Source organism: Andrena cerasifolii, chromosome 8 (assembly GCF_050908995.1).
Source record: "Andrena cerasifolii isolate SP2316 chromosome 8, iyAndCera1_principal, whole genome shotgun sequence".
Taxonomy (NCBI): Eukaryota; Metazoa; Arthropoda; class Insecta; order Hymenoptera; family Andrenidae; genus Andrena; species Andrena cerasifolii.
In genome coordinates, this window is record NC_135125.1 from 2,910,088 (window position 1) to 2,935,549 (window position 25,462).

A 25,462-nucleotide genomic window follows, 5' to 3' on the forward strand; every position below is an offset into this window, starting at 1 on the left:
TAGATTATAGAAATATATTTTTTGTTTTATAATTAATCATTGCAGACAGCCTTGAGGAGTCGTTAAAGTCAAGGCGTCAAAAAATTGATCCAAATCGGTGGGACCTCTATCTCTAAAAGTTATTATCCGATTCGACTGAAACCTTGTTTATTTTGAAGATTATTCTTTTGGCTATGAGGGGGGGGGGGGCTAGAAAAAATACAAAAATTAAATTTTTGAGAGAATATCAACACTTCAAGCTTGAAATCACTTTTCCATATATTTTTCGTCCTTTCAACACCTTTAAAAATTATTAATTTTTCAATTTTTTGTATTTTTTCTAGCCCCCCCCCCAGCCAGAAGTATATTCTTCAAAATAAAAAAAGTTTCAGTCGAATCGGATAATAACTTTAGCAGATACAGGTCCCACCGATTTTGAGAACACTGTTTCGGGAAAAACGCGTTTAAAGTTTTACGTGAGCGCCGAGTGGCCAGTTGTCACCCATGCATTTGCCGCGACTCAAATGCCTATAACTCCGGGAATTTTACGAATTTCAACAAATCCTTTTAAACACGTTTTCCTAAAAGGTTGAACATTCGAAAACTGAAATAAAAAAAAATCGACATTTAGACCAGAACCTCCCCTTAATCTATCATTAACTCATTTCTTCCAAAAAAGGACTCACACCACTTTGAAAAACAACGGCTCAAGTAACGAATGGCGATAATTCGAAGAGTCACGACCTACGAAGTATAAAGACTAAAACCTGTATGTCCTAAATGGCAAACTCTTTTGTTGCCAGAAAATCACAGCCGTGTCCAACGATCTCCCATCGTGATATTTTAGCAGCAAATGAGTCAGGACTTGAGTAGCGAAACTTTCGTAAAAGTTACACCTCGACAGGTGGCTCCGTGCGGTGAGACCTTTCGATACTCCGGCTTCATCCCCGTCAACCAGTACCACTACTACTGTGAGAGCACCGTTACCACCGTCACTACCACCACCACCACGTACGCCACCACCACCACCATCGCCGCCTCGTCGACAGCAACCCTGGCTAGCCTACGGTTAGCAGCCCCTAGCGAGACGAGGCCGCCTACCGAACGGCAATCCCCCAAACGTTCAGTGGTACCGCTTCCTCCGTAGTAGGCGTTACGCGCGCGTACCTTTACTCCGCGTCCGCGGTTCTCCATGGATTTTCTACCCTCTGGAAAGTGTCCTCGCATCAGTAGCGTCTTCTACTTCGAACTACTGTCGATCCCATCTATTCGGCGTTGCATTGCCAACGGATACACGGTTCTTGTTCGTTGTTTTGTGAATTCTCGTGCGGTTACGTGCGCAGACTGAATTTCCGTCTCGTCGCGACTTCGTGTGTTGTTTTCGACTCCGTCATCTGCGTTCTATCGTTCGCACCTCACTAAACAGTCTCGCCGTTGTAAATTTCCATTTAACAACTTCGCTTTCGAAGCAGTGTCATCCACCATGTAAGTGCACTGCCGCGATAAATAATTTCGTTCGAAGCTGTTTTCAGTTTCGTGCGCTGGGTGCATCGGGTTCGTGTTTCGTTAAATTTCGTGCGCTGTCAAATTGCACGGAAACCGTGCTACGGTACTCTCGTTTCCTTACGCATTCGTGTGCGACTAATTAAATTCCTGCATTCGCGGAAACTGGCTTTTTCTCGCAAGGGACGTTGCGCGCTTAAATTTCGCAATTGCATGCGACGTGGAGCACTCTTGCTAACGCATCCGCAAAACTATACGATGCATTCGCGACAATAAAGGAATTCTGTCCCAGTTTTTTTTATTTCCTTTGTCCCCTATTGCTTTATTTCTCACGTAACGCTTTTATTCGATCACCGGCACTGGCTACGAGTTGTTTATATTTTCTTTAAACGTGTGGAATTTTACGCAATCGCAATGGGGAACGGTGGTTTCATACGTGAACAAATTAAAACACTATAACGCAGTTTTGAAAATTGAAATTTTCTCTATAATTTCTGAAACAGTACTATCTCACATCTCGATTAAAAATCTTTCCTTTAGTCAGCGCGTAAAATCTCTTCTTGAAATTGTAAGCTGCGTGCTAGATACATTCAAACGAGTCGCAAAAATAATTTCACCCGTTTTATTTGAATTTCGCGCCTACCGCAAAGTAGTTTTATTCTGATTCATATCGGGGCATGAAACATATATGTATTTACGTATTAATATAAAACTGGAGTTTCATGACATTTTCAGTTATTTCCAATTCCGTGCTGTAGGTTTATTTATCACGATACATCGTTTTTTATTTCTATTCCTCGAGTCTATTATAAATTACCATTTCATATTTTCTATTGTAGGGTAAATGTCCCAATTACTGCCACTTCATTTATTTTACTTAATGAACGCGCAACGTTTAAGAATAGCGTAAAAAATAATTTACCATAAAATTGGGACTGTTCTTCTTATTATTATAGTACATTCTTTATACGTCTATTCTTTATACGTTACGTTTTTTTTTTAAGTTAAATAAATAAAGTGGCAGTAATAGGGACACTGACAGTAAATGGGACATCTACCCTAGATAATTTTAAAAAGACAAAACAGTCCAAGATTATCGAGCTGAACATACATAGTAACGTGCTGGCAATTGTTTCATTTGCTTTCAGCTGTTGCTGTAATTTTGCACCCTCAATGGAGCCCTATCATCGCCAGTGCTAAAAAATGGAGGCATCGCGATGAAGAAAGGTCGTTCGGGATAGTTGTTAGTGCACAGGACAAGTATTTGACAGAATAATTAGATACAGAATCGATAGCGGTGCTTGTGAGCGGATTTTTGTTTTCGTGACCTCTTGTCCCCGTTCCGATCTGTGCAAGAAGCTTTCACGAGGGAGAAGTGTCTCTACGGATTCCGATTCATCGCCGGTGAGTTTTCTTCTCGAAACGGCTGTCTTCCCTTGCCTCCGTTCCGTTCTTCTTGAATGTTTTAAGTTGAACTCGAACCAGCTTGACGTGCAATCGAATTCCCGCGAATTGTACGATCGATACCTCACTTTTAATTCGGTTTATTAATTCATAAATCGCTCCAGGTCTTCTGTAATATTTACATGCATATCAGTAGTGAAATCACGGTGATTAGGGGCAAGGAAACATTCTCGAGTTAAAAGAAGAGAATTATTCACGCGGGACAGAAGACGCGCGTGTCAGTAACGAAAGAAATTAAAATTCTACCCGAGCGAAGCTGAGCAAGGATAAAATTAAAATCGAGAGTTAAGTAACTGGCAGTACTGTGCAAAGGCAGGTGACGTTCGCAATCAAGCGCCCTTGTTTTTTCTCACAGGAAAGAATCAACGTTCGTGCCTTTATATTCTGCCTTTTCACTAAAGCTTCACTGCAAAACAAGCCCAGGGGGTAAAAGCCAAGCTTCATAGATTCGCAATCTGCATACATTTGCGACAGGATAATTCGTTGAAATTTCTTTTAACATTTTGAAATCGCGATAGCCAGGTAGTAAATAATTATCTTCTAACCCTCGTCAGACGGCACAATTTTACAATGTTAACAGACGGCAGAGGCACAATTGCACCCTCACATATTTTATATGAGTATTCTCACTGTCGGTATAGTTTGTACGATAAATTGATAACATTTAGACTCAATGAAAATCAATAAAAACAATTTCCCAAATTTTCTTTTATAATGTAAATTATCTATTTTTGTACTTTTTATAATAAAATAATATTATCATTAAAAAATTGCATTCTTTTTTTCTTGTATTATCTTCATACAAAATATGTAGGGGCGCCTTTGTGCCTATGACGCTGTTATCGATGTAACCCTCAAAACTCGACCCCTTATCTCGGAAGGGGGTTGTGATAATTTTCTGAAATTTGGTCTATATAATCTAGGCCAAAAATTTAGAGATGTCACGAAACTTCAGCCCTCCGCGATTTCTCGAAAGAAAGTTATCGTAATTTAAAAATACAAAGGTTACAATTGTACCTATGCCAACTGACGAGGGTTAATGTTCTCTTGTAACATAGTAAATAAAACTTCGTACATAATGAAATAAATCTAATTATCTAAAATTTACAAAACCAACTAAGTACCGTAATATATGTAGAAGCTACACTCAATTTTTTAAACGGGAAAGTAACGTAGAAAAAATTAAAGTATATATATATTAAAAAAAAGAGAATTATAGGTATGAATTAGAATATGTACCTATAAAATGTGTTATAAATACGTAATATGACTCAAGTAGATACTAGGGTTGGGACTATTTGTTGAATTTTTCGGTATTCAAATATTCGAATAATTCAGTTGCTCAATTATTTGGCGAATATAATTCGAATATCCAAGTATTCGAATATCATTCGAATATTCAAGTATTCGAATACCATTCGAATATTCAAGTATTCGAATACCATTCGAATATCCAAGTATTCGATTACTATTCAAATATCCAAGTATTCGAATACTATTCGAATATTTAAGTATTCGAATACTGATGTATTCGAATAGTATGGTGTGAATTATAAATCAAGTTCTTTAGGTTCATTTGTCAGGGTGAAATCTTGTAAGCTAATTTTGACCCACTTCACACCATACTATTCGAATACATCAGTATTAATATTCAAATATATCAGTAATAATATTCGAATACTCAAATATTCCAAGTTTATTCGTAGCATTCGAATACATCAGTATTAATATTCGAATATATCAGTAATAATATTTGAATAGTATTCGAATAATAATATTCGAATATTAAATTATTCGAATAGTCCCAGCCCCAGTAGATACGCGTCAACACTTTTCTTAACAATGATAATTTAAACAGGAAAGTAATCCCTCAAAATCGATTCCTTTTATTTAAGAAACGTGTGCCATATGGCTGCACATATGCTTCACGCGCATACCTGATAAATGTGACAAGTGATATATCCGACAAAATTTCGAATAGTTTCACGATTATTACGCTATAAACAGCTACGTGTCTTTTTTTTCATATTTTACAATGTTAAGTTTGCACTTTGTATACCACAAAATACAAGTTTCCTTTATACGAATTATATTCCCTGAATTATTTACGTAATGCCTATACCCGAGAGACATTAATTCCGCGAGTTTATACTTTGCTTCGCGAAACGGACATACCTATAAGGCAATCAATATCAATTGTATCCAGTATCCGCCATAGAATTATGAGTTCAATCGCGAACTCTCCTTGTTTGTCACCCGCTTCCGTTAATTGCAGATCGCGAATGGTACAGTCTGAAATGAAACAGAGGGAACTGCCTCAAGGCAATGCAATAATATTACAACGCAATTTAAACAAAAAAAATAAGGTAATTATTTAGAAGTTTTCCATCCTCACCGATTTCAATGATTTTTGGATATGTTATCAAGATCAGGATTCTGAACAACTTTTTCCTATACATGTTACCGCCGCACGACCTTCGTTTTCGAGATATTTGCCAAAAACTTCTGTTGATTTATCCCGACGCAACGCATTCCACTTTCTAACTTGTCCCGGGTATTAATATTGGTTTGGGCTAGATTAGTGCGGGTGGCGCGTAAAGCATGATAGCGAACTGATGCGAGTTTAGAGATTTGAACTAGAAACTTGCGGCTCCCCGTCAAAACACCCCGACTCATATCGGTTTGCTATCACGCTTTACGCGCCCCCCGCACTAATCTAACCCCAACCAATACTAATACCCGGAACAAGTTGTAAAGTGGAATGCGTTGTGTCGAAATAAGTCAAAAATCGACACGAGATTTGAGGGGAGGGGTGGGGAGAGGGTGTGGGCCCTAAATCTAAAATTGTAGCTTCGGGTATTTATTAGTTTCCGAAATATTAATAAAAAATTATAGTTAATTTTTTTACAAATTATTTTTTTGAACTGCATATAGGTAGCCCTAACGGGGTTTATCCTGCCCTCCCCCCAACTTGTCCTACGGACAGTTGGACGCGCGTCCCTCAGGCGCCTAAAAGGCACTCGCATTATTTAGCTGAAATTCAAAGCCAATTTTCTCGAAAACGAAGCGCAATATTATAAAATTTTATTCTATATTTTCGTAGTATTTTGGCCTGTAGAATCACCCCCTACAGTATTGTCTATCAATAGAGTAATAGGAGGATCCCCGGTATTATACCTGGTATCATAGGATGGATCTTATCCGCAAGTTTCTGGTTCAAATCTCCAAACTCACATCGGTTCGCTACCATACCCCCCAACCAATACTAATACCCGGAACAAGTTGGAAAGTGGAATGCGTTGTGCCGGAATATGTCAACAAAAATACTAAAAGTTTTTTTACTAATATCTCGGTATGTAATAAATTCCCGAAGCAACAATTTTAGATTTAGGGGTCCCCACACCCTCCCCACCCTCCCCCTCAAACCTCGTGACGATCGGCCACTGGGGTCATTCGGAAGAGCAGCCGAAGTTTTTCGCAAATATCTCGCAAACGAAGGTCAGCTTCGTCATTTGTTTTGTCCCATATTGGCGCGTACGCTGCCACGGACGCGTACTGTAGGTACGTATACATATGGCAGAATACACTGTGTAGTAGCGGCAGTTTTTCGCGAATATCTCGGAAACAAAGGTCGAGCGGCGGTAACACCTATAAGAAAAAGTTGTTCAGAATCGTGTCCCCGACAACATATCCAAAAATCATTGAAATCGGTGAGCATGGAAAACTTCTAAATAATTTACCAAAAATAATTTTCAATCAGCATGACATTGTTGATATATAAATATTCTTAATTGTACATCCTCGTAATGTGGAAGAGACAATTTACTGCACGTCGATAAAAAGACTGGAGTCTTCAGACGTGTATAAAGACCTAGAATTTAAGTTCAGAAGGTTAAAAAGATTTGTAAATCTGTCTACAGCGATAACACAGTTGCAAATTTATGTTTATGAATTGATTAAAGGGAGGATACTAAAATAGTAACATTGAGGAGTTCGTGCGGGTAAAGTACTCTAAATAGAAACTAATTTATTCAGTGTATCAGCATAAGGTAGCTACAGAAATAGCAAATTAATATATATATGTATACTATGCAGCGTGTGTAACTAACTTGGTGATAAGAAGTAAGCGCACTATTTTAGATGTTAACGTTTTCTTAGATTAAACTGATATTTAAATTTACAGTATAAACGTGTATGACACACTTTCCCCCATTTACACAGTCGATCAAATTCGCAGAAGCACGTCACCGTTTCAACGCCTTTTTTAATACAATTGCCCGACATAATTTTTAAGAATGTGCAAACAATCGGTAATCGTATTTGTCCGTTGCAAGTGCCATCGCTACTTTTTACTACTTCAAAAAAAAAATGAAATTAAAATAGTATTTGGTTTACAGGGAAAAATAGTTGATATTCAAATGAGTATTTATGAAATTAATTATTCATTGGACAAATGAAATTGGTGTAGATAGAAATTGTTTTCGATTGCAGACTTACGAAACGAATGTTACGTAATTTTTTGAAGACATACATTTTTGTGTATTTTTGGATGACTGACTGATTAGCCCACTTCTAAATTACGTGCCGATCATTGATTACGCAGTTTGGAAGTAAAATATAATATCCTCATTTGTGACCCTTATCGGGTTAAAGCAGCTCATTGATTTCTGTCAGCTACATATTACAGGGGAGCCTTCTCCGCGCACGACATTGCGATCACGTTATAGGAAATCGAAACGTGATTTGGAACTCGTTACACGCTCGTTTGTCATTTATCATTGCAATAGAACACGAGCAATTCTGAAACTAAATACCGTATTCCATAAATCTATATTTACAGTTAATGTTGAAAACGTTATGTATAGAAAATTATGGGATACGTACTTCTTACATGCGAAGTAGGCCGTAATTTGTGAGACGAACTGAACAGAAATACTTTGCGTAAAAGAGCATAAAATTGTGGAACAAAACTTTTTCGTTTCTGAGAAAATTCAGCTACACTTGTGGGTTATTTATTATTTCTATTCCTAAATGTGGGTTATTTATTATTTCTATTCCTATGTTAATGTCTCCATACAATTGCGATGATCTGCCTGAAATAATGCATTGCGTTCTTACATATTATTTGCTTCTTGCAATATTAAAAATTGCTGAAAATGTTGGGGCAGCTGCCGCTTACAAAATTCTGTGTACAAATAGGAGATATAAACGAAGAATACTACTGTACTTTTATTTGTTTCATTTTTTAAGTAACTGTACCTGTACATTTTTGCTTTTAGTTCCGCAAAGACTTTTGAATTTCTCTTTGTAGACTTTTTTGTAACATGACCCCGGGAGAAGAAACGTACGAGTGTAGCGTCCAACAATTATAAAATTCCAGATAATGAACCGTTCGTGCCTAATACAATTTTTGATATAGTAAAAAATAAAAATTTCAATCGCAACACCGGTAATATATCCGAGCATCAACACAAGTAGAAATGGTTTGCGTTAGACAGACGCAGCAGATAAGTACTCAACGAATCCAAAATCGATTTTCTCGAAAATGAGTGCTTAGATATATGTAAGAATTTCGTTTTATAATTCTGCTTTTTTTCCGCGTGGAATATACTACAGAGTGCACTCTATCTTTTTTTTTTACGTGAGGAAATGTTGTAAAAGAGACCTCGACCCCCCCCCCCCAGGGATGAAGCCGAGGTAGTGTCAGGTTTCACCGAATAAAACCCCATGGTAACTGCCGCGCGCTAAGTGGAGGGGCGGGGGAGGGGGGACGCTAGAGCAAACTAGCGATACATTCGCAGCGCCCTCCCAAAGTACACCCTATTGGATGGCGCAGACGTGGATAATCTTTTTGAATATTTCACTAAATTTCATTAAATTCGTTGAAAATATCGAAACAAAAATAGACATTATAGCACAATACCACAGTAGGGGAGACCGGGGCTAGTTGACTAATTTTTAACATTTCTAATTTTTATAAATAGACCATTGGTATTCTGTTGACTTGTTGCACACCAAATGTTTACAAACTTCATTAGGTATACAGGATTTATTTTTATAATTGTTTTTATTTAATCTAGGTCGTGGTTTTTATTATATTTAGAGTAGTGAGACGAAGAAGTCAACAAACCCCGGCTGTGGGGTTAGTTGACAAATATGACGGGGTTAGTTGACATTTACTTTTCAGTTTTAACCCTTTGCCTGCGAAAGGCGTATATATAGGCAGCCAATTCCATCAATATATACGAAAGGCGTATATATAGGCAGCCAATTCCATCAATATAGTATACGAAAGGCGTACAAATATATCTTACGACCAACAAATCTTTTTTATTTTTTTCACTTCTTCACACTGTTATTTTTTTTGTTAAGTATCATGGTGTTAGATACTGTAATTATTTTCTACTTGTTTGTTATGGTCTATTTGGAAGGCCTGAGAGTTTGAAGGGAGGATGGGGTGTAAAACTGGTAGGGGTGAGTTTGAAGTGATTTGTGGTGGGGGAAGTGGATTTGAGCAGCTTCGCCTCAACAGCATCTTGAGGATAAAAAGTGCAATTTTTAGTGGTATTCCTATGCTTAGTCAAGTAACCCCGTCCGACATTGTCAACGTGTTAAGGGTCGTACGTACAAAACCTCCACGTACCGGATAAAATAAAATACCCTAAATTATAGTCAATGTATCACGTTTCCACAAAATCTTCATGAAAAACATCAAGCAATACTTACAAGAATACTATGTCGAAAATAAGTAAATAGGTGTCCGAGTGTTTCTGCCAATGGGCCTTAATAATAGAGATATTTACATGGAAATTATTAATAATTTCATAGTGACCGTGAGGTTTTAATGGGTAATGCTCCTACACTACCCTGGTGCCTACGGGGATTCCCCTCTGAAGAAGTCGGGGTGCCTTTTGAAGATTTCCCGAAATTGAAAAAAATTATAAAAAAAATAATTTATAAAAAAAATTTATAAAGTTTTTTTAACGTGGAGACATCTTCAAAAGGCACCCCAACGCCTCCAGAAGGGAATCTCCCGCGGACGCCAGGGTAGTGTGGGATTTTTACCCCACAGCCACTATGAAATTATTAATAATTTACATGTAAATATCTCTATTATTAAGGCCCATTGGCAGAAACGCTGGGATATCTATTTACTTATTTTCGACATAGATCCATCGTGCCAAGGTTCATCAAAATCGGTTTCTACCTCATGGTGTCCTCCCCTTGTTAGTGGACAACAATTCATAAATAGTCGAAACAAAAATATTTACTTCCCACCGACCTTTTTAGATTTTTGACACATTAAATGGCAAGCTGGTCATTCATATGCTTCAATATCGCGAATCGCAGCATAATTTATATCATAATACAATAATTAAAGGGAATTAGTCAACTAATTTCGTTAGTTAATTAGCCCCGGTCTCTCCTATTGATTTAATCATAATTGTAATTGATGCATTACTACTTAATCCAATTGAATTAATAATAAGTGTATGCACATTAGGGTGGCCCTTATTATCAACATGCCATTTCTTTTTCTCCCACCCCCTAGTATGGTTCAGGAACTATTTTTCTATAAAATGGAATCGATCTCGGGGGTGAGAGCAATCAAATACGAAAATAAAAATTCGTCACTTATAAATAAAGGCTACACTAGTGTACATTTTACAATGGACTCAGTTTTAAAATTTATTTAAGAGCTATCTGAAGTAGTACTAAAGAAGTGCAATACACCTTTATTTCCCCTAGTAATAAGGACGAAATTCGTAAATGATTCAACGTACATTTGGTGTTTAGTGAATAAGCCTCACACAAGGGATGTTACTGAATATAGGTTTTGAAGGCTGTTTTGTTAATACACAGATTGTAAAGTGCATGTGAGTAGACTTGAATGAGTTTTGGTGTTGTACAGAATTCAATCTGAAACTGAATTGAAACTGGACAAGAATTAATCTGAAAATTAGATTGAACTGACATAGAGTTAAAACTGAACTAATACTGTATTGCATATAGACTGGTATTTTGGGGAACATACAAGTTTTTAAGGGTTATCTGGAATAAGAATGGGTTAAATGGGTAGTTCAGTGTAGTTGTTCAAAAAATCGATTTTTTTTATTTTCTTATAGTTCGGATCCTTAAGAATATGTTCCCAAAAGATTCTATTGAAATTCGTACAATTAGCAAAGTTATCAAGCTACTTTGAGTACCTTGCAATCAACGGCGCGTCGGCGTCGGCTATCGCGGGTGTTATGTAGTGAAGCCAACTTCGTTGCAGAGAAATATCGTTTGGACCAAATTGAGCGGTATCAGAGATACTGGCTTTACGAGATTGAAGAGAAATGGGGAAAGGGTAACAGCGATTATAAATTCTGCTGAGGTCAGAAGTGAAAATTGTGTTTTTTTTTATTAGATGTTAAGGTCATATGTTCCGCCATAGGTTATTTATTAGTGGCTACGTTATATGATCAAGTTGTAATTAATTTATAAATTATAAAGTACATGCCGAATTTTATCTACAGAATTATATACACAGTGCGTCGATATAGATGTGAATTGATACGTCAGATTAAGTGGAATCATCAATATGTTTTAAGAATGTAAGGAATTTTCTGCCAGATTATTTTTTCTTCTAGTATGTTCTAGTCTGGCGAGTCTGGTATCTAGTGACTTCATCGAAATATCACGTTGGATCCTTTTGGGTTGGAATTTGGAACAGCTGGCCAGAATATGTTCAATGGTTGTATTGCACAGCAGATTGTGAATTGCAATTGCGAAGGAAAACAAATTTAAAAGATTATAAAATAAAAGTTTTCAGTTTGGAAGTTTAAATTCAAGCCTTGGAGAGTTCCGAAGTTGTTTGGTGTTCAATTTTGAAATATTATTAGCGATTAATTTTCTTGTAATTTTATTTAACACGTGTAAATATCCAAAAGTTATAAAACCTGTATATAAAGACTTTTCTGGTCGATGATTTGCTCGAAAGATGTGTCGGTGCAGATATTCCAAACAAGAATGAAAATTTCGCAACCAAAGCACAAATATTTTGAGTGTTAAAAACTATATCAATTCCAAGTTATTTAGCAACTTTATATTTAATGAAGGTTTTCACACAATTATCCAAATTTTGACTACAACAGGAGTAACAACCGGACTACAAACAAAAAAAATTTGTGGTTCGGCGAAATAAGAATGTGTGTTGCAGAAAGACAGTTCCAATGATATCTAACCATTAAATGTGTTTTTATCGAAACTACATTTCCTGCACTGGTTGACACGATTCAGCAAAAATTAATGAACAAATTAACTTCAAATTTGTTGTACATATAAAGCAAATCTCTCTTTACTGCCAGAAGTAGAAGTAATGGGATATTTTGAAATTAAGTATTTCTATTAGGTGTCACGATTGAAAATTTATAGATAAAAATGGTTTCGCCCGCTTTAAAATGCCGTCATTTGGGCTATTTTAAATATTTCTCATCACTTCTACTTCCGCCTATAGCCATATCTGTATAAATTAAGGCTGTACTTCCGAAAGGGACCGGTGACCGATCGAGATGAAACTTGGTGGACATAAAATATAAAATTTAAAATTATAAAAATTTAAAAATATACAATTCTAGCTTCTGCAATTAATGCGTTCAAAAGATACAAGGGTAATTGTGTATAAAAGGGTACACCTTACCGATTTTTTTAATCACTTTACCCCGTCCCCTCCCCTTCTTAATAATATTTCTGTTGACTTATACCGACACAACGCATTCCACTTTTCAACTTGTCCCGGGTATTAGTATTGGTTGGGGCTAGAGAAGTGCGGGGGGCGCGTAAAGCATGGGAGCGAACCGATGTGTTTGGCGATGCTAAAAATGAGACTGTAGTTACAAAATTTCAAAAATAAAAAATGACAGGACGGGATGGTTCCCGAGTGGGAGGGGCTGGACAACGTCCAAAAAAATTTTTCAAAAAAAATTAACACAAATTTGTTATTAATATTTCGAAAACTAATAAATACCCGAAGCTACAATTTTAAATTTAGAGTCCACACCCTCACCCCACCCCACCCCACAAATCTCATCTCTATCGGGCACCGGTCCCTTTCGGAATAATATCCTAAATTAACCCTTTCGGTGCCGTGGGCGGGTAAACACGTCTAATAATTGGTACACCTGTACGCTACGGCTGCGTATATGCTTCCACTGAATTAGGCACCGCGAGCGCTGCGGGCGTATTTACAGTCGTTTGCAGAAAAGAAGGCGCCCGGACGTTAAAGCGGGGCAAGGGGGCTACTTTGCTCGCATTGGCCGACGCGACAACGTCGACCAATACAAAGTAAGCGAGCGGGACACAAGCGGTCGGAGTCAATGCGAGCAAAGTAGCACCCTTGCCCCGCTCAGCGTCCGGGAGCCTTCTTTTCTGCAAACGACAGTAGGCAAGTGTATTGACGCGACAAAAGTATTCAGCACTGAGGCGTGCCATAAACAATATAGTATTCCGCGCGCACGCAACACAATCGTATGCAGCACCGAAAGGATTAATAGATCCGTTGTCTTGTTCGTTTCAAATCACTGGCAGAATTGTAATCATGGCAATCAGGGGACGCTTTTTCGAAACACATTTGCAGCAGTGTATACATACTTTCGAAACTGTTAGGCATTTTAGTTTGAAAAAATGTCTGTTACTTGACAAAACATTGATTTCCGATGCAAAATTTCAAATTACATTTCGGGTGCTTACACTGTATTAACCCCTTAAGGGGTTATGCCTAGTCAGGCGGTCGAAAAGAGGCGAATATTTGTGAATTTTTTTTGAAGAAGCGGATGCGTATATTTTTACAGAACTTTTTGCGCTTAAAAGAGCAACATTTAAAGAACATTTGGTAATTTTTTCGTAGAAAAATATTTACGTTTATAATAAAATAACAAGCGACATCCAAGAAGCATTTTTAAAAATTTGCTTTCGCGGTGAGCACTGCCATTCGTAACCAGATTATCTAAAATCAAAAAAACAAAAAAGATTTCGTTAGTATATTAATGTATCCTCAGGTTGACGCAGAGAATTTTCCGAAATATTAAGTTAAAACAACATGGCAGCTATTTAAATTTGAAATCCTGATTTTTTCGCGTAATTTTTGCAGGAAAAAATCAGGATTTCAACTTTAAATAGCCGCCATGTTGTTTTAACGTAATATTTCGGAAAATTCTCTCCGTCAACCTGAGGATACATTAATATGCTAACGAAATCTTTTTTGTTTTTTGATTTTAGATAATCTGGTTCCGAATGGCAGTGCTCACCGCAAAACCAAATTTTTAAAAATGCTTCTTGGATGTCGCTTGTTATTTTATTTTAAACTTAAAAATTTTTCTACGAAAAAATTACTAAAAGGTTCTTTAAATGTTGCTCTTTTAAGCGCAAAAAGTTCTGTAAAAATATACGCTTCCGCTTCTTCAAAAAAAATTCACAAATATTCGCCCTTAAGGGGTCATGCTCAGACAGGAGGCCGAAAAATGGGTGGTCTTTAGAAATTTTTTACTCAAAAGCTGTAACACATTTCTCAAAAAATCTTTTTTCCTTTTAAGGATTGCATCTAGTACCGTGCATCGTAATTTTGTTATTTAAAAATATTTATCAATAACTAAGTTATTGTCCATCACTGGAAGATTCTCTAAAAAAAAAGCTTCAGCGGTGACCACTGCTGCTCGAAAGTCGATCATCTCAAATAAAAAATTCAAAAGAATTTACTTATTATATTATATTATCTAGTATTTGAACGAAGGATTTTTTTAAATATTGATTTGGGAAAAAATGGCTGATGTTTAAAGTAAAAGTTTAAAATTTTATCATAAATCGTGTCTGATTTTTCTTTTGAATTTTTTATTTTAGATGATCGACTTTTGAGCAGCAGTGGTCACCGCAGAAGCCTTTTTTTAGAGAACCTTCGAGTGATGGACAATACCTTAGTTATTGATAAATATTTTTAAATAACAAAATTACGATGCACGGTACTAGATGCAATCCTTAAAAGGAAAAATGTGTTTTTGAGAAACGTGTTATAGCTTTTGAGTACAAAAATTCCAAAGAGCACCCTTTTTTCAGCCTCCTGACTGAGCATGACTCTTTAAACGCTTGTGCCCAAGCTGCCTTTGGCTTCGCTTTTCTGTAGTCCTTCCTTCCAAGTATGGAGGCCCCAGCCTCTTCGTAATAAACCAATGTTTTTCAACCTTTTTTGAGCCGCGATCCGCTTTTTTAATATTGAATTAATCTGCGACCCCTTGCCCATATAAGGTAAGATCAATTTAATAAGGTAAAGAAAACACAGTAAAAAGACGTGTTTCAGAATATAATTCTAATTTAATAATATAAAAAAAAAACAGAAAATCGGGGTGGCCCTCCAGAAAACACTTCGCGACTCACCGGTTGGAAATCCCTGGAATAAACATCTCTCTCTCTCTCTCTCTCTCTCTCTCTCTCTCTCTCTCTCTACATTTAGTAGCACTGCGGAGGCGCCGCACAGTGGTCCAGAATCGTAGAAAGGTGAACTAAATTCAATTTTTCAAACTCTTTGGAAATCCTTGACGTTTTAGTAATAGCTTCTAACATCTATAGAGTAAGTTTTGACGTGGGTAAGAGTTGCCATAAATCACAGCAAAATTGTTTGAAATAGGTTTGAAGATGGGCGAAAAATACCTGTTTCGAAACCACCATACCATACTTCTTTGAAATTGGCGTACTTTGCCTCGCTATGTTTTTCTATGGATAAGGATTGACTTAAATATGACTACGCAACGTTATAGAGTGTATTTTCACATGTAAGTACATGTAATATGAAAAGGATATACGTATTCCAACCCTTTCGTGAATATCTATTTTATCCCGTATTCCGCGTTAGATACGTTTACAAAATGTTATTCACGCGTACTTAGTCACAATAAATTTTGCATAAGAGTATTTGTTAGAACCTACTTAAGATGGCCGCATAAGAATTCTTTGCAAGAAGTGGCATCAATGCAAGTTATAACGCGATTTATCATCGCATAAAAATTCATTTTAGCGTTTGGCTATGCAACCCATAAAACATTTATGTTGCAGAAATATTAAAAAACAAGTATGAAATTTAAATATCGGTAGCCATGTAAGTTTTACGTACTGGAAATTTGACAGAGAGTATAAAAGTTGTTTATATCGTTATAGTCGTCATCTTAGAAAAAATAAAAGTAGAATCAGGTTCTACGGTTGAAAAAAATCCTAAAACCCTCGAATTTATAACGAATAACATACAAATAAGAGTGATATGAATTTAGATCACCTTTCTACAATTCCGGACCACTGTGCGCCGCGCCGGTAATGATGGAAACGCTGCCTTTCCCCCTCCTTCCCTCCCGGCTACGCTTGGTACGCCTCTCCGGTTATACGCACTCTATCGGCGATCTCGACACACGCGTATTATGTACGCTAGCCTCTCTATATACGATATAGATTTGGTATTATTATAAACTTTAATAGTAACCAGTCTGTATTTTCTCACCCGACCTGTTAAGTCTAGCAGCAAATGAATACAGAGAAACGTGAATTGATTTGGTTAGTAATCAAGAGAAACAAATAACAGACACAAGAACGATTGTAGTATGTCTAGGAAAGACTTTAACTTTCACGTACCTAATGTTGTTGCAGAAGTGGGTTGAATTAGCCAAGTGGTTTAATTTAAGTGGTAAATTCACAATTTTATTTGATGTAACGAATATAATTTAAAATATTTACTTGTGGTAGTAATTAATAATTACAAGATGATAAAGTATGAAACACACTGCAAGTTTTCATATTTTCGAGCGTTCGTCATACGGATATGTTCGAAATATATTGGAAAGACCGCTCAATTCCAAGGTTCTGGTTGCCAGAAGTAGGGACAATAGGGATGGGTTATGACGTAGTAGGTAGTAGTAGAGGGGAAACAGCATTGGAAGGTGGAACTCAATGACGTAGTAGAGAGTGGCAGAGGGGGAACCCTCGCATGGTGTGTACAAGTTGTATAGTATATTGTACATACAGCTACGGTTACCAGAAGTAGGGACCAGCAGGGACGGGTTGTGCCGTAACGCGTTATGACATAAGCAGAGGTATAAAAGTGATTGACGACAAGAACATCATCCATAAAACAAGTTATGACGCAAATGAAATTTATATAAAGTTTTATTCAACATAATTTTGTGCCTCTTATGAACTTTGAAAAGTGGTTTCGCCCCCTAAACATCCAAAATAAAAAGACGCGCATTTCTTGTTTTTCGGTCTTCTAAAACATATCCAAAACCCAAAGCAATCGGAGGTTGAAAACCTCTTCTTGTTAGAGATAATTCTTCAACGTGAAACGAAAAATCATCTTACTATACTTTACAATTGTATTTCATTCATACCGTGATTAATAAATAATTATAGTAGGCGTGTAATTTTGTAACTTTGTAAGACAATGCTACAAATTTCGCTTCAGTAAGTAGAAAATGCTTGTTAAGGTCAGATCACGAATTCCTTAATCAATTCACTAGTTAGTACGTACAATTGACGAAACGAAGAAAGTCACGTAGACCATGTTTTGTATACATCAAAATAAGAATGTGATAAGGTAATCCTTTCTCTTCAATCTGCAAGCCGTGAATACGAAGCATGTTTCTATGTTCCTACATCCCTATAACCCATGTTTATTAAGCATTTTTTACTTACAAGTTTAGTGAATACTATTCAGCCTGTACCTAACTCCTGCAGCCTTTCTTAAAAGCACTTTCCATATAGTGGTTTATGTGGCCTAAAGAACTAGAAAATCGCTTACGAACATTCCCAACACAACTGTGGAAAATAACATCTGTCCATTCAGGAAGTTGGTGCTTTTCTAGCTGGTTAAAAACGAAACGGTCTCGAAGCCTGCAAGAAGTCAGTGTGACCCGAGCTTTCCTAGCCCCTCGAGCGAAGGAATCCACTTTCGAAGAAGTCGGTACCTCCATCTTTTCTTTCCTATCTCGTCTCTTCGCTTCCGACTCCCTGAAAGAAGTAGGAATCCGTTGCCTTCATGGACTTCGATATATACCAAATCTTTCATTCTCCTATCGAATCCAATCGCTCTCTCCCCCGGATTGACTATTGCACCAAGTTCACCGCGCCCGTTTCGCAGCTCCCGTGTACACTCATTTTTTCACTACCACTCTACCAATACATTAGCTGTTTACCTCTACATAGGTATGCAGATTTATTCTGGGAAATATTGTTGTACGTCCATGAATCATCCTGTACATTAATCCTTCAGGTGCACTGGCAAAACCACGCAAGTGGGCGCATGGGGTCAGCAGTTCTTTTTAAGGGGTTATGCCTAGTCGGGCGGTCGAAAAGAGGTGAATATTTGTGAATTTTTTTTGAAGAAGCGGAAGCGTATATTTTTACAGAACTTTTTGCGTTTAAAAGAGCAACATTTAAAGAACATTCGATAATTTTTTCGTAGAAAAATATTTACGTTTATAATTAAATAACAAGCGACATCCAAGAAGCATTTTTAAAAATTTGCTTTCGCGGTGAGCGCTGCCATTCGTAACCAGATTATCTAAAATCAAAAAACAAAAAAGGTTTCGTTAGTATATTAATGTATCCTCCAGGTTGACGGAGAGAATTTTCCGAAATATTAAGTTAAAACAACATCGCAGCTATTTGAAGTTGAAATCCTGATTTTTTCCTGCAAAAATTACGCGAAAAAATCAGGATTTCAACTTTAAATAGCTGCCATGTTGTTTTAACTTAATATTTCGGAAAATTCTCTCCGTCAACCTGAGGATACATTAATATACTAACGAAACCTTTTTTGTTTTTTGATTTTAGATAATCTGGTTACGAATGGCAATGCTCACCGCAAAACCAAATTTTTAAAAATGCTTCTTGGATGTCGCTTGTTATTTTATTATAAACGTAAATATTTTTCTACGAAAAAATTACCAAATGTTCTTTAAATGTTTCTCTTTTAAACGCAAAAAGTTTTGTAAAATTATACGCTTCCGCTTCTTCAAAAAAAATTCACAATTATTCGCCTCTTTTCGACCGCCTGACTAGGCTAGGCATAACCCCTTAAAAAGAAGTTGGGGTGACTGCTGACTCCATGCGCCCAGTTGTGTGATTTTGCCAGTTGCCTACATAAGAGTTAATGCATTTTCATAAAATGGTGTGTGTACAGTTAATATATTCTAAGTTAAAGAAATAATGAATTAACTTACAACATTATCGAGACCTGTAGTGTAAAATTTATTGGTGTGGCATAGCTCTTGAAGCTTTTTCAAATTGTAACTACATCTCAGAAGTGTCCTTCTGTCTGGGTAATCGTTATTATCATGATCAGTAAGTCTTTATGCGGAAGATAGAGAGCCTTGCTCCTTTGGGAAATATTGCATTGGACACAGTTATATTTGATAGACTCAGTATTTAATTTGTATTGCCATGTACTTAATGAACAAAGTAAATGAAATATAAATATTTGAACTTTTTAGACGAGTCACATTAATTCGGCCTACACAGTTATGCAGAAAGCTGCCAACCCTCAATGATCTGAAACTGAGTAGTTTGAAGATTTTATTTGTTAAAAAAAAATAGCTTTATTTCTATTGGGTGTATTTTATTTCTTGATATTGTTTTACAATGTTGTTTAATGGGTTATTTAATATTACTTTAAATCTTCTGTAGCTTTTGTTTTTCAAGTCTAAAATGGAAGTATGGCTTGGTTGTTTTAATAATTGTATAATGGATATAAGAGTTCTTCTATGGATGTATTATTTTTGGTAAAATAAAGATTATAAAATTATGGGATCCGTATTGCGTTTGACTGATTTGCTGTCATTTTGAGGGTTGGTAGCTTTCTGCATAACTAGGTCCAATTGCGTCAGAACGTTACTAGGACCAACTTTGTCCATTACTATTTACATCTTCCATAACGTAAAGGAGTTAATTACACCAAATTGTCACCCAGAATTAAAGCAACATATTTTTCCTATATTTGTCACAGAGTTAACAAAGTTCTTTCAGACATTAAATTTCATTCAAACTTAGTGCAACGATCACTAAATCATTATACATATCCTAATGTCGCCTAATTACATTCTACGTCATGTTTATAATAAAGTAAAAGAATTTATAATCGATTACAATTAGACTGCGGATGTTTATGCAAATACATGTATTGATATACAAATATTATTCTGCATATTGCATATAGTTTATTAAAAGGCATATGCACATATGTTATATATTTCTTTTATATCTATCTCGCTGTATTTGGTTACGATCATAGATGAATTATCCAGCCGTTACGTGATACTAGTGATACATTGCAATACATAGGTACTAGGGCGGAGCGGAAAATTTAAATTTGATTTTTCAGTTGGCCTGGGTGCGGGATAGTTGTCTTTTGATTAACCAAACACAACTGTAAAAAAAATTGTGAAAAATATTCAGACATGAAAATTCAAATTTAAATTTTCACCTATACAAGTAGTATGATTATATAATCATTTTTAGGAGAAAATGGAACCTACAGACATGAATATTTTTCCAATTTTTTTTTTACAGTTGTGTTTGGTTAATCAAAAGACAACTATCCCGCACCCAGGCCAACTGAAAATTCAAATTTAAATTATGGCCCATGTAGTATCGCTCCGCCCTAATAGGTACACCGTTTCATACCGATGTTGATATCATGCGATAGAATAAGTCATTAGTAGAGACTAATTAATCGTTCATTACAATCGCCCGATACACATAAACAATTTCGATAAAACTAAGGCGTTCGACCGTTTTTTCCCCTTAACTCCCGAAAATAATAAAATTATTAATTTTCACTGTTTATCTTATTTCTGCAAATAGGTAGTTGAAACGTTTAATGCAAAATAATGTCGTTGCAATTCCAACTGCTCAGACTGTTTTCCAACAGACATAAGTTGCTCAAAATTTAATATTTATTAAGGCACATTTACAAATTCTTCCATTCTTCTTGCCTTAACAAATTTGATAACAATAGACACGGGATATTTTACGTGCATATTTGTATATGTTACACACACAAACATCCACAGTCTAGACTCACCACACACATCTCCGTCAATTGGGAAAAACACACATTATATTTTAATTTTGTTTTTAGTTATTAGATTTAACTTTTAGTTATTACATTTTACTGTAAATTAAAAATACTACGTAATTATACAATGTATTACTTTTCATAACTATAAAATCATACTTTTGATATTATTCATTGCGCAACAAGATCAACCTCACAATTAGTTAAATTAAACTTTTCACGTGACACGTTAATGTTGGGTGACCGTATCTAATATCGTCTAGCAAAAGTTAAATCGCTATCAATTGAATAATACCCTGATAAACATCTGCCTGCAGTCTGCCGGCAGATCGACGGCAGGTCCTGCTGCCCGCCTGACACATCCAACAGCGCCATCTGAAGGCCACAATTGCCAAACAGGACCCTACGCACCAACACAAATGTACCATTATTGCTGTAGGTGTATCCCTACCCCCACATAACCAGCAAGCAGATTCTGCACTTTATTAAATATTTAATTCTACTTATTTCAAAAACTATTTATTCTTTATTTAATAATATACAGGTTTGGTGATTACAACTCATACAAAATAATATAAGTAACGCATATAAATCCAAAGAGGAATTATCAATATTTACATTAACAAGTCCATATACAATACGTCCCGTATTCTACACAAAAAAGAAGTCGAAAATATCGAATAAAATTTTCTGATATTTTCGACTTCTTTTTTGTGTAGAATCATCATATTTCCTATGTTAGCGCTGAAAACAAATACAATATTAGCATAAAATTAAACGTAAAGTATGACTAAACAGGACTACTTCAGCTCCATCTCCACACAGTACACACCCTAGGCGATCATACATGCTCCTGCAAACGTTAACATTTATAAGAAAATACGTGTTAAATTATTATCTACTAAACAAGACGCTAAACATTCGCACTTCACGCATAACCCTACTTTTCTGTCTTGCAGATAATGTGAATCTCGATTTCCGCGACGTAGATAATTAGAAATTACTCAATTCCATAATTACGTTTGCCTTCTGGATACATCGAGGTGATTTGTCTGGATATTGATGGATGAAATTACTTGGAATATTCTTCGAGTGTACATCTTCAAGCACAGCGTGTGCCACTTTGAAGAAGGGGTACGTAGATGTACCACGAGTACCAAGTTGACGGTACAATGAGCTACGCTCGGATTGGCTGCGCCATAGTGCCGAAACTCGTGATTGGTCAAGACTCTACGTGCAGTTTGCGTTCGTTTTCGAGATTTCGAGGTCTGAGTTGACAGTCACTGGCAGTTGCAGTCAGTGCCGGCAAAATCGAGGAATAATCCAAGTAATTTCATCCATCAATATCCAGACAAATCATCTTGACGTATCCAGAAGGCAAACGTAATTATGGAATTGAATAATTTCTAATTATTTACGCTGCGGAAATCGAAATTCACATTATCCGCAAGACAGAAAAGTAGGGTTATGCGCGAAGTGCGAATGTTTAGCGTCTTGTTTAGTAGATAATAATTTAACACATATCTTCTTATAAATGTTCCCAGGAGCATGCATGATCGCCTAGGATGTGTACTGTGTGGAGATGGATCTGGAGTAAGTATCGCATGTATCCTGTTTGTTCATACGTTACGTTTAATTTTATTCTAATATTGTATTTGTTTTCAGCGCTAACACAACAGGAAATATGATGATTCTACACAAAAAAGAAGTCGACAATATCGAATAAAATTTTCTGATATCGCCCCTACTAGGTACCACTGGTTACAGGACGTATTGCACACGGATTTGTTAATGTAAATATTGAAAGTTCCTCTTTGGATTTATATGCGCTACTTATATTATTTTGTATCAATTGTAATCACCAATCCTGTATATCATTAAATAAAGTATAAATAGTTTTTGAAATAAGTAGAATTAATTATTTAATAAACTGCAGAATGTGTTTGCTGGTTAGGTGGGGGTAGGGATACACCTACAGCAATAATGGTACATTTGTGTTGGTGCGTAGGGAATTGTTTGGCAATTGTGGCCTTCAGATGGCGCTGTTGGATGCGTCAGGCGGGCAGCAGGACCTGCCGTCGATCTACTGGCAGAACCGAAGCTGAATGCGGACGTAGGCTGCACCGCAGTTGCCGGCAGATTCTGCTGCCAGCTCTGGTTATCAGGGTAATTGATATTTTTGCATGCAATTCATTTCAAAGTAAAGAGAAACTATTCATCTTTCATGTAGCATAAGTTAGAATCGTTGAAACCTATAAATTTTTAATTAGGAATTAAAAAACGTAAGATATGCAAAAATCCGGTGCTAAAAAAAGGGTACCTAATGTCGCCTACTCAAGAAATATTGATTAATTCATGTATATATGAGTTTTTAAAGTCATTTTCACAGGTGCTTTTATTATTTCTTGCTCTACAAATGTATTTTTATCCATCTTTGATTTTATTTTTATTACAAAAATATAGAAATTGGATTTTTTAAATATATTATTTTTTATGTAGGGTATTTTTTAATAAACTCCGGACTGTTTTAATTAACTTGAATTTATTTTAGTGACAAAAAAACTGCTCTACTGTCGCAGCACGGAATATATATATATATATATCGCGGAATTATATAAATGTATTTTCTCAGTCATGCTATAATTTTTCCAGACACATCTTCAGTCATGCCAACCTAAAGAAAACACACTTCCCTGGAAATACTTTTTCTATTTTTCCAACATTTTACGTTCAAAGCTACATATTCGACAAATAAAGTTTATTTCGGGTGCTCCGCACATTTCATGACCCAGCCCGTAACAAACATTGCAACGAAACCATTGTTCTCCGGTAGGCGGTACTGAGAACACGCACACTGCTAAACAGCTAAAAGAAAAACGCTACTTTCATTGCGAAAATTATTTGAATCGATTTCATTCCTTAAATAGGTTCTTACGTTCACAGAATTATCAGACTTACCTTCTCCGAATGTGATGTAAAATTGTGGAAGTCCAATCAATTTTTAAGATTCTCTAAAATACTTCCCTCTCTGTAATTGTTGATCACATGACGCTGCAATTACAGTACTATGTCTTCCGACATAGGTTTAGGTACTGATTCAGTGCATAACCTATAAATTGCAGTGCTTACATTGCGAGATATAGCGAGTGGCGATATTAGGATGAGTCACGAGAAACAGAGCACCTGAATATCTCTGTTGGGATTGAGCGTAGGAGAAAATGTCAAGGTGGAAAGTTGTATTGTTCAAGGGGGACAAATATGGTGATACATATAAACAGATATTCTGTTTGACGTTGTCGCAAAGGTTCTTTAAAGGTCATGGATGTTTTTCGTAAACGACGCCATGTATTTTTAATTTCACAGCGTAGTAGCTGTTGCCAGGGCAAGTTCAACGACATAGGGTACTGTGACCTTGAAATGGTATCAGGTTTCACTCCTAACAATAACATGTGCGCCGCATCTCTTTATAAGAAAGTCAGTTGCTATTCGCAAATGCTTTGTTCGAGAAGTTTATTGTTTGCGAGATGATTTTTGCGAACGTACAGTATTTGAATCCGTAGCTGGAGATAAAGCGAAATATTACGGCTCCATCATCTGGATAAATATAACCCTCGTCGTATGTACAATACACACTCTACACGTGAGACCTTGTACACTCTTCAAAGAGAGTTTGTTCGACGCTTGCACGCGCGGAAGGGTCTTTGAAGAGCTGAAACCGAGTGCCTTGTTTCCTTTAAAACCGACGCAGGATTCTCCTCCACCCATTTTATAAACCCCCCGAAGCGTAGAAAAGTATTTCCGGAGAATTTCCGTTCCCATCGATCCAACCCAAGGGGACAAACTATGTAGAAGCATGCTATACATTTTTCTCTCAACCTATTAGTGAAATGAATACAACATTTCAATTCGAAAATATATTTTCACGTATGGCTCCATTATTGTCGAAATTGAATGTCGTAAAATAAATGAAGACTTCTGTGTGCTTTCCTTGAAAGCAATCTAATTATATATACGTTGAAAATAATTTCTGAATTATAACTTGTTTACGCACTCAAATATTCTATGCAGTGCTACAGATATTCAATAGTGTATTGAGACTTCTAGCCTTTCATTAGTTTTGATTTTGGAAACATTGAGAAAGTTACGAATAAATATAATGCGCATCAGAGGTTTGATGCTTCATAAATGAAATATGAATAAACTACAAATTATTTAATTTCGTAGTCGTATGATTGTAGATTGTAGAGGAAGGAGCGTAAATTAGCATTACTGCTGTGTTGCAGTAAAATAAAAATTATGGAAAATAGTAAGGAATCAGATTAGAGTTCACTGTGAAAGAGAGGGGCGTATGGTTTAATTTATCTGATTTAATTACCCAACTTAAATTTCTTTTGTATATAATTAATAAACATTTCTCTACGAAAAAAC

The 25,462-nt window shown here is 36.2% G+C and overlaps 1 protein-coding gene across 2 annotated transcripts in view; it reads left to right on the top strand.

The window, feature by feature from the left end:
• The first annotated feature begins 1,117 nt into the window (after nucleotides 1–1,117).
• LOC143372222 (uncharacterized) overlaps nucleotides 1,118–25,462 on the top strand; it is a 310,267-nt gene continuing 285,922 nt past the window's right edge. For both annotated transcript variants that reach the window (XM_076818264.1, XM_076818265.1), the window contains exons 1-2: nucleotides 1,118–1,464; nucleotides 2,631–2,886. The gene's annotated coding sequence lies outside the window, so the exon portion shown is untranslated. The remainder of the gene's footprint in view (nucleotides 1,465–2,630; nucleotides 2,887–25,462) is intronic.